Source organism: Mirounga leonina, unplaced genomic scaffold, assembly GCF_011800145.1.
Source record: "Mirounga leonina isolate KUSES-001 unplaced genomic scaffold, KU_Mleo_1.0 Mir_127, whole genome shotgun sequence".
Classification (NCBI taxonomy): Eukaryota; Metazoa; Chordata; class Mammalia; order Carnivora; family Phocidae; genus Mirounga; species Mirounga leonina.
In genome coordinates this window covers 58,336,569-58,349,433 of record NW_023270316.1, presented here as the reverse complement: position 1 = coordinate 58,349,433, position 12,865 = coordinate 58,336,569, and the positions used below count along the sequence as shown (strand labels likewise).

Here is a 12,865-nt window from a genome sequence, read left to right as displayed (position 1 = left end):
CATTTTCTAGATGAATCTCTGAGAAGTCAGGCACCCGACAGAGTATCTGAAGAGTATGTCCTCCTCATCATGGACAAACCAAAGGCATACTTTGGATAATAAAAAAGCTTTTAGAAAATGTTCTTTCATCCATTTATTCATTTAGCAAAACTTCATTGAGCACCTACACCTGCAAAGGAGACAGATGCATGAACCAACAATTTTATTTCAATACCATAACAGGACTATTGATTGTTCACATCTATCTGTCTAATTAAGAAGTTACGAAAACACAGTACTCTAAAATGTTTGGGATGCTAATTATGAGACTGTTTACAAAAGCATTTGGAAATGGTTTCAGCCATAAGGACACGATAAGGCTCTATTTTAAGAAGAAATGATTTTGCTGTGGAATTTTCTAAGATGATAGCACCTCTGTTGCTGTTCAGTTCTTCACAGAGTTTTTGGTCTAGAAAAAGAATTTGGTGGAAACCAATAGTTCCATCACGACACTTATTATTTATATTTTCTTCTGTCTTTCTTCCAAATACTTTCTCTCAGCACATTTATTCCCTCAGATACTTTACAGTCGGCGTTTTAGAGACAGCTTCCTTTTTAATTTGGATCTCGGCACCTTAAAAATAGAGCTTGATCAAGGAAAGCGCTACGTTCCTTCCCCAATCTTCAACTGCCTAAGACTGCCCACTTAACAATACTCCACATTTATCTTAGCGCTTAAAGATTTTCAAAGTGTTCCTATACATCATTTTAATTATTTTAATTAATCCTCTTAATTACTTGATGGAATGGGCCAGAAAGTATTCTTATTGCCATTTTTATTAGTATTACGAAAGAAAAGCGATACACGTGGAGGACAGAAAACACTCCAACCATACCAATGGTTACAAAATTAAAAAGAAAAATTTATTCTCCTCTGGTATCCACACCCACTGTTGCAATCTTCTGTGTGGGTCCTGGACTGTGACTTCCTTTCTCAACACAAGCCATTTCAAAGCCTACAATTGTGAGTGCTGGTACGGATGTGTCCCCTCTCATACATCTTTATTGTTGATCAATGGGATGTCTGGGAGTAGAGTGAGGTAAGGACACGTGCCCAGTCTGCCTTCCTGAACCAAAGATCCATCATTGCCATTTTATAGTTCCTGAATCTTGGACACAGAAGGAGTGAACCCTTTGTCAAATGACTATTACATGGTGGAGCTGAAAACTGGAATTCTATTTTTCTGTCACCTACTTGAATGTTCTCTCCATCTCTGGATCTCTACACCGCCTCTTGTCCTCAGTTCCTGTCAGTGGAATTCAACACAGCTGAGCAGAAATGTCAACAAGCCCTTTTTGAGCATGTCCCTCGTAGAACCACATGTAAGGACAGACAGCGCATTTGTATTTGCTTTGGATGTTTTTCCCGGCTCAGAATCGCTCTCATTCTCATCTTTGGTTTTCACAGAAATGCCAGAGGTAAAAAGCCTTTGGGAACTTTGGAGTTTTAAAACCTAGGGTAAGTCATTATCAGTAAGAGCTTTAAAATAAATTAGTTGACGGGGTGCGGGGGGGAGAAGCGCTTTTAAAAATTTCATTACTACCTGTGAACATCACACTTATTAGTGCTTAGTTTGACTCCGATTTCTGAAACCGAATGGTGTGTGGATGAAGAAAAGACATATAAATTACTTTTGTCTACTGTGAAGCCAAAACACGTGCCTCCCTTAACCTCTTTCACATCTACCTTTATTTCCCCTCTCGTTGCCAGTTCTTGTACCCATTAATTATTTTTTTTAAAAACTGGAACATGGAATAACGGCTGTTGTTAGACACACAGGGCCTGTTCAACAAGCTTAAAATTTCTCCCCTTCATTTTCAGAAGGCCACAGTCAATATGAGAGAGAAGGAGGCATAAAGTAGGAAATCTGGGGGCAGAGAATAGCAATCCACCCATCCAATGTACAATTATCTATTGAGTACCTCCTACTATGTCCAGGCACTCTTGGCAACTTGGATAAACACTTAGATAAAATGGTGAGTATTTAGCTGAGGAGGCAGGCATGAACCAAATAATAGAACTGTATAGTAAAATAATGAACTGGGAAAGCACCATGAAGGGAAAGTCCATGCACAGTACCACTGATAACTGGGGGAAGGCAGTCAGGGAAAGCTTTTATGAAGGATGGATATTGGAGATGAGTTCTAGATGCAAGAGAGAAGGGTCAAAGGAATCCCACACAGACTCCTTGGGTAGCACAGAAAACAGGCAGGGGGCCCAAGGTAGCTGTCAAAAGGGGACACGCCTGACACATTATACTCTTGGGTAGCTTACGGGAGCAAGGAAGGGAATTTTCAGAGGACATGATTTGATTTCTCTCAGTTTAACAGAGATTTCTTGGAAATTTATCTGAAGGACAAGCATGAGTAGCTGGTTGCTCGTCAGTAGGCAATTTGGTGGCTGCACCAGCTGAAGAATGTCTATGGCCACACACATGAGATATATTTGTATGTCCCTAAATAGTCTAGAAATGGAAATTAAAGAGCTTGGTTCTGCTGCAACACCTTTCTACCACTCCTCATCAAGCATATAACTACAGCTGCGAGTCTCCCTGGGAAGGACACAGATATGGGGATTGGGAAGGCGAGGGTTGAAATCTCTGCTCTGCACCTGCTAGTATGACCCTGGGCATGTTTCTTCACTTCTCTGGGTCTCAGATTCATCATCTAAAAGCAGGAAGTAATATGCTGATGACTCATGAATCCACCTTTCAGCCCAGAACTCTCTCCTGAGGTCCCTATCCTTATGTTCAACTGCCCTTGGACACTATGGAGGTGTTTTAGGGACAACTCAGATTCATTTTGTCCAAAACCAAACTCATCTCCACCCCTGCCTCCAATAAAACAAAACATTACTCTTTCTGCAGTTTTCCTGGATAATAAGCATCCCTTTTGGCTACGCCATAAGCTGGAAGCTGGGACAGTATCTTGACTTTAGCTTCTGCCTCCCTCCATTTTCAGTTCATCACCGTGTCCTGGGAATGCCATCCTTTAACTGTCTCTCCATCCTTGCTGTTACCACACTACTGATATCTTTCTGTCTAGGTCTCTCATCTCCTGCCACTTGCCCTCTTGTATCTTATACCACAACCTCACTGAGCTGCTTTAAGTGCTTCAGATGTGCCATGGGTGTGCTTTCCACTCGGCCTTCGAAAGGGCAGTTCCCTTCTCCCATCCTTTACTGTCTTTTGCTTAAATGCCATTTCTACTGGGAACCTTCCCTCCTTCCCACCCTCCTCTGAACCAGGCTAGTTGCTCCTGCTCAGCATTTCCATAATGCCCCATACTTCTCCAAGTACAGGATTCTCCCTGACCCCCTTCATGGGGGATATGTGTCAAGACCCCCAGTGGATACCTGAAACCACAGATAGTACTGAACCCTATATATGCTATTTTCCCCCTATACATACACACCTATGCTAAAGTTTAATTTATAAATTAGGCATAGTAAGAAATTAACAGCAATAACTAACAATAAAATACAACAATTATAACAGTATACTATAATAAAAGCTAGTAAATATGGGCTCTTTCTCTCAAAATATCTTATTGTGTTGTACTTACCCTTCTTCTTGTGATGCTGCAAGACAATCAAATGCCTACATGAGGAGATGAAGTGAGGAGAATGATGTTGGCATTGTGATAGTGTTAGGCTATTCTTGACCTGACAGTATGTCAGGAGGATCTTCCGCTTCCTAACTGAGGTTGACTGCCAGGAACTGAAACTGCGGGGAACTGAAACCACAGAGAGCAAAACAGCAGATAAGGGGGACTACTGTATAGCGCTTGTTTTGGAGACTTGTTTGATTATTTTCCCCCTACACTCTTAGCTTCATAAAACAGGGACTGTACCCACCTTGTTTATTAGTATATCCCTGGCACTCAATAGATATCTGTGGAAAGAAGAAAGGAAGATAGAAAAGAAATGAGCAAGGCAAGAATTCACTAAAAATAGTATAAGAAAGGTGCTTGGTAAAAGGAATCTACCATTATTGCTATTCCAGGCACAAGAGGTTCCAGAAGGAGATTCTTGGAAATTAAGGCATCTTACCTGCTGGGAAGGGGGTCTGGGGTGGAGCACTCCCTGAATTCAGGATGGAGAGGTTCTTCCTCACCCTATATGAAGATGAGCCTATATGGAAAGTAAGGGATTGCCCCCCCACACACACACACACTCCTGCCACCTCCATTGGCATGAGGGGAGCTCCAAAAGCCATTGACTGTGTACTTTGGGGAAGTTGCTTAATTTCTTTGAAGCTTAGTTTGGTCATGTAGAACGTGAGGGGATTAGATAGGACCATGTCTAGGGTCTCTTCCAACTCTAACATAGTTTGATTTTACCTTGTAATCTACTCCTTTTCTCCTGCAGACTTATGCATCCCATTTCTTTCTTTCTTCCCTTTGTCTCCCCCAACCCCAACATTCTGAGTGTATCAGCTGGTGGTGAAAAATAAGGTTGAAAGTTTGGGGAAAAGTAGACAAGAATATATAGGTTATCTTTTGAATAATTTGGTCTTCATTCTACTGTTTCTATTTTCGTAGGTTTTATTTGATCTTACAAATAGTCTAGAATATTTTTAGAATGGCCCCAATTCAGGCCTAGTTTTTAACTTGGAGGCATCAGTTTCAGCCACACCATCTATTGGCAGTTCCGTTGATTTTTTTTGCCAGAAATACTGGCTCTGTTCAGCAACTTTAGCCAAATGTCCTTATGCAGATGAAGCATCAAAGGCACACAGGTCTTCAAACAAAATGTCAAAGACTTTAATGAATAGTGAATGAGTTTAATGAATTCCATTGGAATGAGGCTGCCTGATGGCGCCATCTTCCTAAGGTGCCATGTTTCTACAGATTCCTCTCTCAGTTCCTGATACAGCTGGTTCCTTCTCATTGCTCCTGTCTCAGTTCAAATATCATCTCCTTGTAGAAGACTCTCTTGACCACCCTTGTTAAATTAGCCCCCTTACTCTTCACTTTACCACATTGCTGTGTTTTGTTATTATCATAGCACTTACCAGTGCCTGAAATTGTGGTGTTCATTTATTTGTTTTGTCCATGTTTCTCCTTCACAATAGGAGAAGGTGGGACTCTATCTATCTTGTTCACTGCTTATACCCGGCAGTTAGAACAGAGCATGCCCAAAATAGATGCTTGAATAAATGTAATGGTGAATGGATGAACCTTCAGAATGTGCAGGAATTTACTCAATCTGTTCATCTGGGAGCCTCAAATCAACACTTCCATGTGATTGCTGTGGAAAATGAGTGGCTTAACAGTCTTAAGGTTTTTAACATTAGAGTAAGGTGGTCTCTTATGGGCTTTTCAATCTGATATTCTCTGCTTTCCAGGCACATTATAGCTCTATTAGCTAGGTAATGCTATCTATATGGAAATTTCATCTCTCTCTCTATCTAAATTTCTCTCTCTATATATAGATATACACATATTTATATATGTATTTGTCTATTGTATATATATATATACATATATGTGTGTATATTCATACATATATACATATTTATCTATCATAAAATTCCTAATATTTGAAATAAATATGACTTACAGCAGTGGTTTACTTTTTTTTTTTAAGCTGGGGAATCCTTTCCTCAAGTGAAAATCTTATGAGGAGGCCTAATATATATGAGAGAAAATGAAGTCCACCAAAAGTAAGAATGGGGGGAGGAAGGAGGGAGTTTATAGCTCTAGCTACTCCCCAGAATACATTTTCTTCCTCAGGACTGTCCCTGGAATAATTTAACTACTACTGGCTTATAATAATACTAAGTAATGTTTTTGAATACTGATGTTGTACCACGTACTTTAAATATGTATTTTTTACTTAAAAATTGTTTAAATTTATTTTTAATTCAAGTGTACTTATCATACAGTGTTATCTTAGTTTTAGATGTATAATATAGTGATTCAACGGTTCTATATGTTACTCAGTGCTCCTAACAAGTACTTTACATGCATCATCTCATCAGATTCTTATATGCAACCTTATGAGAGAAGTGTATTGTCTATAGGAGGCAAATTGGAGACTAAGGCTTAAAAAGCTTTGTCTGAGTTCTTTGTGGTGGTTATTTTCCAAGGTAACTGCCAGCAATTCTTACCTCCTGATGTTTGTGCACTTGTGCAGTCCCTTCTCGTATTGAGTCAAGGCTGGCCATGTGACCAATGGAATACGGCAGAGGTGATGGTATGTAACTTCCAAGGCAAGGTCATAAAAGCTTTACAGCCTCGGCTTTTCCCTCTTGGATCACTCATTCTGGAGTAAGCCAGTTGCAATGTCATCAGGACACTCAAGGGTCTTATGGAGCCCACATGGAAGGAAACTGAAGATTCCTGCCAAAAGCCTGCACCAACTTTCCATGTGAGGGAGCTGTCTTGGAATTAGATTTCCCAGCCCCAATCTAGTCTTTAGCCAGCTGCGACCTTAGCCAACATCTGACTGCAACCTCTTCAGAGACCTAGCCAAACAACTCCCAAATTTCTGACTTACAGAAACTGTGGAAGATAAAAAATAATTATTGCTGTCATAATCCAGAAAGTTTTGGGGTGACTTATTACACACTGTTGGATAACTAGTATAATTTATAGGCAGTTCAATGGCAGAATCAGGATTTTGATTCCAGGTCTGACTCTAGAGTCTATGCTCTTTGCCACAAATGCTCTATTTTCTTACATACTCATTTTTTTAAAAATATGGAATGCTTCATGAATTTGCATGTCATCCTTGTGCAGGGGCCATGCTAATCTTCTCTTATCATTCCAATTTTAATATATGTGCTGCTCTTATATACTCATTTATTTTTTAATTTAAAAAAAATTTTTATATATACTTATATACTCATTTTAACACAAAGTTAAAACAAAATTATGCGAGTATCTTATGAGCTCCATGTCACAGATGAGAAACTGAGGCATAGATAAGTTAAAAATTAATTGATGAATCCAGGATTTGAAGTCAAATGTCTAACTCCAAGATCTGTGGTCTTTGTCATCATGCTAAGCTATTGTCATAATCCGAAAAAACTTTTAGGAAAATCAATCTGGAGTTGGAATGCCAGATGGAACGGAAAGGAAAGAGCCAAAGAGAATAGTTGTTTGAGGGAAATCAAGACCTCTGCCATGGAGACTAACTACTAAACTATTTTTCAAAATATCTTTGATACTACCATGGGCTACTGAAGATCTGGATGGGCAGGTCATTTGTCTGTAACCATAAGGCACTTCCCCTATTGCAATAGTCTCTAGTCATTGGTCAATGTTCAAGAAGGAAATTAACCGTGGTCATTTTCCAATGTGGCCTTGCAAATGGTGGGAGTTAGGTCAGTTGGAGTTTGCTTTCAGTATTCATTCTGATGTTTAGTCTCTGTTTTCCAGCAGCACTTCAATATTTATTTTTATATGTACCACTGTTTTTAAAAAAGGAAGGAGAGTGAACCAAGACTCTCTGCCTTTAAAGTAAGCTAACGAATGAGTGATAATTGAGACAAGAAATCCTAGTGCAGGAAGAGAGAACTGATTGTGCTCTGTCCTTGGTAGAATTTTGAGTCATTCATGCAGTATAGTGTCTGGAGAGTTCTAGTGAGTCATGCATGCTAACTATGGAAGAAAAATGTATTTTCTAAAGCTGTCTGTTATTACTCATGTCTTTCACTCGGCATCAGCAGATGCTGGTACCCTATTGACTGGTGATCTAATAGAAAGTTTCTCAGAGGCAGACAGATCCAACACAATTTCCCTCTAACTCTGATAAATTTGGCACAAGTTCTCTTATTTGGCTTGCAAGATGTTTGCATTAACATTGTGACTTATTTTTGGCTTGGTGTTAAAAGGATTGTTTAGTAACAAAATGGAGCATTTGAATTTTGTGGCAGCCGGGAGGAATGCTCTTATTTTATAATGAAACAACTGAACAAATGTTCTTTACAGTGATTCATTCCTCATGTGGGAAAAATTTCTTCTTATATATATTCTCTCTATATTGGATGCATGAAGCCATTTTACCTTCAACATTTAGGCAGAATTTCCAGTGAGCAATTTGGGAACAATATCTATACATTATAAAGATAGGTTCTATGGCAAAAGGAACAGGATTGAAACTATAGGATTGAATGTCAGGAACCACTTGGGTTCTATTCCTAACTGGGCCAGAGTTTGTATATAACCTTGAGCTATTCACTTAATCTTTTTTTAAACTTAGGTTCTCTGTCTGAAATAGAAAGAAAATTGCTTACCTATTTAGCTAAGGCAGAAACAATTTCCTGATAGGAAGGTGACTCAGCAGCCTGGGGAGGCTGTATAGCCTCTTGTCCTGGAAGTCTTCAGTGAGACAGAGGCAGCCAGCTGCCTGGATGGATTAAAGTGTGGTGCTTGAAGACTGGAGACCAGACCACACAAATGAAACCTGACATTTAGAAACAGTAAAGAGACCGAGTCACGGAGGACCTACTATTTGTCAGGCACTGTGCTAGATCCTGGGAGACAATGGTGAATCAGACACACCCCAAAGTTTCTGCCCTTATGAAGTATACTGTTGAGTCCACTTTGTGCATGTTTGCAATTATTCAGAGACAGGTTCTATGATTTTGTTATCTGGATCTGAGTTTTGTTTTGTTTTTGTTTTTGTTTTTGTTTTTGTTTTAGTATGGGATCATGCAGGATCACTGCTCAGAAAATGCAATCATGAGAGTCTTAGGAAAGAGGAGTCTGATATAGTACGGGGTATGGTAAAAACAGGCCTTGTTAAGACAGAGCTTGACCCACCAAGTCAGAGGAGAGCAAAAGATTCATATTGGCATTGTCCATTACTTGAGATGAAAGTGTGGGGAAAGTTTTAAGATGTCTCGCATGGACTTTCCGGTCCAAGTTACAGGACCTCCTTTCCACTGCTCCCAGAAGGGCTTCTCACCAATCCGATGGTGTCCAACTTGGATGATGATTGCTGGGTCTGCGGAAACTGAACAATGGATTGTGAACATGTGAGCTGCTCCTGATCTTCTGCGGACAGCAGCACGTCCAATGGTAACGTTTAGGCAGTGAAAGGGCATCCTTGGTCTTGCACCAATGTTTTGTTTCCAGCTCACATTCTTACAAAGCAATGGTTGTTCCTACCACAAGAAGATGGAAATGTCCCTCCTCTTGCCATTGTGAATATTGCCCCTGCAGGGGGAATGCAAGATGGGGGGTGGAGAGGGTGCTGCAGCATCACATTAGGGGTCCTTTGAGTAGATGTCAACCCTTTGTGATTTCTTAAGTCCTTCAATGTTATTGGTTCATCTGTTCCTCTATAATTTTTAAATGAAAATGGTTCAAGTTCCTATCCTACTTATGGGTGGGTGGTGTCCTAGCAGCCTTGAAATATCTCTCATGATTCTTATGGGTTTACATTTCTTCAAGTCATGTCTGAATCAAATTTTCTCATTCAACTGAATTCTTCATTACCACTTTTTTTTTTAAATTGGAGAATAACTTATATACAATATTGTATTCATTTCAGGTGTACAACATAGTGATTTGATATTTATATACAGTACAGAATCTGTCACCATACAAAGATGTACAATATTATGGACAATGTTCCCTATGCTGTACATTCCATCCCCATGTCTTATTTATTTTATAACTGGAAGATTGTACATTTAACCCCCTTCACCTATTTCATCCATCTCCCTACCTCCTCCCCTCTGGCAACCATCATTTTATTCTCTGTATCTGTGAGTCTGTTTTGTTTTGTTTGTTTTTTAGATTCCACATGTAAGTGAAATGATACAGTATTTGTCTTTCTCTGTCTGACTTATTTCGCTTAGCATAATTCCCTCTAGGTCCATCCATATTGTTACAAATGGCAAGATTTCACTCTTTTAATGGCTGGGTAAAATTCCATTGTATATATACCATATCTTCTTTATCCATTCATCTATTGATGGATAGATGGCTACTATCTTCCATCTCTTGGTCATTTCCATATCTTGGCTACTGTAAATAATGCTGCAATAAAGATATGGGGTGCATATGTTTTTTTGAATGAGTGTTTTCATTTTCTTCAGGTAAAATATCTAGAGGTGGATTTGCCAAATTGTATGGTAGTTCTATTTTGAATTTTTTGAGGAACCTCCATACTTTTTCTGTACCAATTTACATTCCTACCAACAGTTCATGAGGATTCCCTTTTCTCCTCATTCTTGCCAATATTTGTTATGTCTTGTCTTTTTGGTACTAGCCATTCTGACAGGTGTGAGGTGATATCTCATTGTGGTTTTGATTTACATTTCCCTAATATTTAGTGACACTGAGCATCTTTTCATGTACTTGTTGGCCCTCTGCATGTCTTTAGAAAAATATCTGTTCAGATACCCTGCCCATCTTTAATCAGATTTTTTTTATATTAAGTTGTATGAGTGCTTTATAGATGTTGGATGTTAACCCCTTTTTGGACATATTGTTTGTAAATATCTTCTCCCATTCAGTAGATTGCTGCTTTGTTTTGTTGATGATTTCCTTCTCTGCAAAAGCTTTAGTTTGATGTAGACCAATTTGTTTATTTTTGCTTTTGTTGTCCTAGCCTAAGGAGCCAGACCCTAAAAACATTGCTAGACCAATGTCAAAGAGTTTACTGACTCTATTTTCTTCTAGGAGTTTTGGTTTCAGGTCTTACATTTAAGTCTTTAATCCATTTTGAGTTTATTTTTGTGTATGGTGTAAGAAAGTGGTCCAGTTTCATTCTTTGGAATGTAGCTGTCCAGTTTTCCCAACACAATTTATTGCAGAGACCATGCTTTCCCCAGTGTATATTCTTGCCTCCTTTGCTGTAGAGTAATTGACTGAATAGGTGTGGGTTTACTTCTGGGCTCTAGTCTCTTCTGTTGATCTATGTGTCTGTTTTATCACCAGTCTTATTACTCTCTACATGTGCTATCCACCTTCTCAGTGCTATACCATACTAGGAAATGCCAGGGTCCTTCATACCCTGAAGAACCACTGATCCAAGGCAGGGAGGGACAGTACCTCAAGGTAAACAGTTTATTTTATTTTATTTTTAATTAACATGTAATGTATTATTTGTTTCAGGGGTACAGGTCTGTGATTCATCAGTCTTACACAATTCATAGCACTCACCATAGTACATACCCTCCCCAATGTCCATCACCCAGGCACCCCATCCCTCCCACCTCCCCCCACCACTCCAGCAACCCTCAGTTTGTTTCCTGAGATGAAGAGTTTCTTATTGTTTATCTCCCTCTCTGGTTTTGTCTTGTTTCATTTTTCCCTCCCTTCCCTTATGATCCTCTGTCTTGTTTCTCAGATTCCTCATATCAGTGAGATCATATATTTCTCTGATTGACTTATTTCGCTTAGCATAATACCCTCTAGTTCCATCCATGCCCTTGCAAATGGCAAGATTTCATTTTTTTGATGGCTGCATAATAATCCATTACACACACACACACACACCCCACATCTTCTTTATCCTTTCATCTGTTGATGGACAACTTGGCTCTTTCCATAGTTTGGCTATTGTGGACATTGCTGCTATAAACATTGGGTGCATGTGCCCCTTCGGATCACTACATTTGTATCTTTGGGGTAAATACCCAGTGGTGCAATTGCTGGGTCGTAAGGTAGCTCTATTTTCAACTTTTTGAGCAACCTCCATACTGTTTTCCAGAGTGGATGCACGAGCTTGCATTCCCACCAACAGTGTAGGAGGGTTCCCCTTTCTCTGCATCCCCGCCAACATCTGTCATTTCCTGACTTGTTAATTTTAGCCATTCTGACTGGTGTGAGGTGATATCCCATTGAGGTTTTGATTTGGATTTCCCTGATGCCAAGGCAAACAATTTAAAACTGGTATTAAGTAATCCTGTAATTAATTAAATTGGGTAATTAATTAAACCCAAGTCCTTGGGTCATTCTTGCTCGAGTAAATTTTTCAGTGGCTTTGTCCTCCACAGGCCTCAGGTTTTCCCCACCTTGCTGAACTCTTGTCCCTAAAGCTCAGCTTCCCTCTCACACTATTATTCTATGTAACTTGGTTCGTTCTTGTGCCCATCCCAAAACTCAGCTCTGGTCCTCTTATCAGAGAGCTGAGAGAACTTCATTAAGCTACTCAGCCAAACTCATCTGTCCTGGTACTCAAAGCACTATTGCAGTCTTCTCTTTAATAAGATCAAAGACTTAGGTGTGGTTTCCTTTCTCATGGGTCTCTGTACATGGAAGGAAGTAGGAAGATAGGAATTTATCTTCCTCCTGGGAAAGCAGAGCATTTTTTCATTTTTACTACACAAGGACAAAGGCAGTCAGCATTTTGTAAAGCATGTTGATAGAAAACTAAGAGATCCCCAGAAATCCACCGGCAAAGATTCAGCACTTAAAGAAGGTGTCTTGGCCAATATCATAAGACAACAAATTCAGCATCATGATCTCTGAAATAAAAGGTGGGCATTCTAGCAAGCAATATATGGCTCAGGACAAGATGGCAGGAGTGAGACACACACAGGGGATCTCTGGGACCAGAATAAGAGGGATCCAAATTGGACTAAAATTATTCCTTCAGCCAAGCCCTGGGAAAACTTGAGATCAATGTCAGAATCTTCTCCCTACTCTTTGTTATTCATAGACATACACATATAAGTATTTAGAGTGAACTGTATCTCATTCGCACTGTGCCTTCGTTATCAACAAGTACTCTGCTTGTCTTCAGAAAATCACTTGTATTTGTATGGGTCTCAGCTGTCAAGAGGATCAATACCAGGTAGCAGCATCCTTTACGGAATGCTGCCTTAACTAGGCTTATTTATTTATTTATTTATTTATTTAT

The 12,865-nt window shown here is 39.5% G+C and overlaps 1 non-coding gene across 1 annotated transcript; it reads right to left on the bottom strand.

The window, feature by feature from the left end:
* Positions 1–6,738: 6,738 nt before the first annotated feature.
* LOC118009762 lies at positions 6,739–6,842 on the bottom strand. Its single transcript, XR_004679029.1, has one exon. It is a non-coding gene; the product is annotated as a U6 spliceosomal RNA (small nuclear RNA).
* Positions 6,843–12,865: the final 6,023 nt, after the last annotated feature.